The sequence below is a fragment of the Vigna umbellata genome, chromosome 3 (genome assembly GCF_029865625.1).
Source record: "Vigna umbellata cultivar VRB3 chromosome 3, Vumbellata_1.0, whole genome shotgun sequence".
Taxonomy (NCBI): domain Eukaryota; kingdom Viridiplantae; phylum Streptophyta; class Magnoliopsida; order Fabales; family Fabaceae; genus Vigna; species Vigna umbellata.
The window spans coordinates 51,869,745-51,873,008 of record NC_142167.1 but is presented as its reverse complement, the minus strand read 5'-3'; the positions used below and the strand labels follow the sequence as shown (position 1 = coordinate 51,873,008).

At 27.5% G+C, this 3,264-nt stretch overlaps 1 pseudogene; it reads left to right on the top strand.

The window, feature by feature from the left end:
* The first annotated feature begins 1,264 nt into the window (after positions 1-1,264).
* Positions 1,265-2,118, top strand: LOC124821333 (chorismate mutase 3, chloroplastic pseudogene; annotated as a pseudogene).
* Positions 2,119-3,264: the final 1,146 nt, after the last annotated feature.

Below are 3,264 nucleotides of genomic sequence, written 5' to 3'. Positions count from 1 at the left end.
AAACTAAAACTTGTGTCAATTTTTAGTTGTCACAAATTACAATTTGAACCGAAAATAAAGACAAATTTAATTGTTTGTTAGCTATTTTTGATGAATGATATTAGTTAAATAAGTCTTGTAGTAAAGATTAATACGTTAAAAAAGAAATAAAAGAAGTTAATTTAGTATTTAATATTTCTAGAAGCAATGTAAAAAGTAATAGATGTATTTATAAATTTTAAATGTTGGTGAAGTTATTGTTTGTATATAAAAACAAGTGGATACGGTCATAATTTTTAAATATTTGAGAAATTAATGTATACATATGTGAAGGTTGTTCCACCAACATTTTGTGTATAAATATGATATCTAGTATGATATATTTTCACACAGCTAGTCTTGTTAAATTGTTGTATCTCTCAGTTATAGTCATTCTCATTATCACCTGAACTTTTACTAAATTCAACACCATGGAAGCAATATTGCAATTGCAACCTCTCCTTAATATTAAATCTATATACTATCTTTCCCCGAAACCTATTATCTTTCTTCATCAAAATTTTCGTCCCCTAACAAGATCTCGAGTGACTTTTTGTTCTTCCTCTCCTACTCCAGTTTCTACTGGGTACTTTTGATTTCAATTTTTTAATGTTTTTTTAGTAAAATTGATTTAAACTTTCTTCATACATTCATTGTGACTTTCAAAAGGGTATATGGTAAATTCATATTTTTTTGCTTTTATTCTCTATTTACATGTGATAACTAATTTTAATTTACTCATTTAAATAATTTTTTATATATTGTCATTTGTTATTCCCTTGTATTTTCGGATAAATATATAAATGACACTATTTAATAATGAGATTTGATGGTATTTTAGAAATTCATTTGTTATTCACTTGTATTGTTTATATTTAACATAAAGGAGGTACTATAAAGAGTGGAGGGAATTAGAAAGATAGAACATCTATTTTTGTTTTATTATTTTTTGTATGAATTTCTTAGTGAGGTGTCATGCACATTATTGATCAACTTGTACACAGAAACTCTTTGATTCAGCAGGAGGATACCATAACATTCAGTGGGAAGATACAAGAGTGAGGATTTCTATCTTATTTCATGTTATGTAAGATCAAAATTTATTTAATTTGTTCCACTTGTATTTTGACTAATCTACCTTCCATTTTTCTGTGTACTTATTCCTAGGTTCTGCATCACTGTGCTGATTCCATCAATATAAATAATAAGATTTTGGAGTAACTATTTTGAGAAAATCGTCCCAGAAATGGCAAAAGCAAAAAATAACGATGAGTGTGGATCTATTGCTGTTTGTGACATTCTTTGCTTACAGGTACCGTTAAGATTCATGGGTAATGTTAAGATTCAATACTCGTTTTCAAGCTATAGTGCTCACAAACTTCAATTCTATACCATAAAAAGGTGTTTTTATGAGGTGAAAATACATGAAAATTTTGTTATTGGCACATTTCGAGTACATGTCCAACATGTCCTATATAGAGCTCTTTTGGACTTAAAACATTGATTATTTTGGTCTGAAATCAACATTTTATTAGAAAAACATGACAAGTAGGAAAGAACTATATATCTCTTGATCAGAGCTACTCTAATACTATGTGATGAAATAATTCTACTAGAATTCTGCAACCTTAGGAGTTCTTTTTTCATAGTTTGATACAAATATAGAGCATTTGTTCTAATGCTTCATAACCATTGCAGGCTCTCTCAAAGAGAATTCACTATGGCAAATTTGTTGCTGAGGCAAAGTTTCAAGAAGCCCCTTCTAAATATGAAGCTGCAATTAAAGCAAAAGTAAACTTTTGCATAATTAATTAATCATATTTTCTGTTGTGATTCTTAATATGTCCAAGTTATTTAATTTTCTGATGTTATACTATTTTGGACCTCTTTCAGGACAGGAAACTACTGTTGGAATTGCTGACAGATAAAACTGTGGAGGCGATAGCATTTGGTCAAGTGGTGCAGATTGATGAAGCATACAATGTAACCAATCCTACCTATAAAATTAAGCCAAGTTTTATTGCAAATCTCTTTGAAGAATGGGTTATGCCTCTCACTAAAGAGGTGCAAGTGGAGTACTTGTTGAGAAGACTTGACTAAACAATGAGATGGTGACCCTATACAAAATGCATAGTGTTTTTTACTTAATGTATGGATTATACGTTTATCTAAGTTTTTTTTTTACTAAACAAGGATATACTCCAACCAGCCATTCCATCATGCAATTGATGATATAAGTAAATATTGTTTGCATCTTTTTTATCACATATTTTTTACAAATTGTATTTGTTTAGTCAAAACTAGTTGTGTTATAGATAATACTAGTTAGAAGTAACTATTGTCCAAACAATACTTTGTTTTAGTTGAAAATTATTTGTAAAACACTAAATTGAAATTTCATGAAGTCTCAAATCAACCTTTTTGGCTTTTTTGCACTTTGATAGGTTGCAATTATAAATCTCTTTTTTTTAATTTTTTTTTCATCTCTTCCTATTGTTTGATTTTTATGTTAAGTATTGACATTTATGTTTAAAAAAAATTCTTACTTTCACTAATGGTCTAAGTCTCAAACTAATTTATTAAGTGATGAGAAGTTTAAAAATTCTTAATTACAAATTGTCACATATATAGATATGTAGACCTAGATTATAATGAATTTATCTTGACCTCTTATTCTTCAGTTATATTGTAAATCTATTAGATGTTAGTATCTGGTGAGAATATTTCATACGAGTCTTTGGAAAACTATTAGTCAATATTTTTGTTTGTTGAATATCTGTATATATTCATTTGTGGTCTTTGTGATTTTTTGTATTAGTGTTTCAATGGTATTAAATTACTTTTGGGTTGTTAATCATAAGTTTTCTATTATATATGTGTGATATATATATATATATAATATTATATATATATATATATATATATATATATATATATATATTAAGTTAAAAATGTATTTCAATTATCCCACTGTGACTTGCGATGAGTGTGCCTATGTACAAGAACATATATAAGTAGAGGCACAAGAGGGACATCTACAAAGAATGGAAGATTATATATGATTCTTTTTATTAAATATTTGTATTTATATACATATAGTTTATATATGTTTAATTTGTATTTGGAAAGATTATATAGTTTTGTGGGGGTGTTAGAATAAGAACATTATGACTACCAAAAAAACACGTTCTCAAACTGAAGATAAGTAAAATGATTGCATCATTGATGATATGTCCTTCTTTGTAA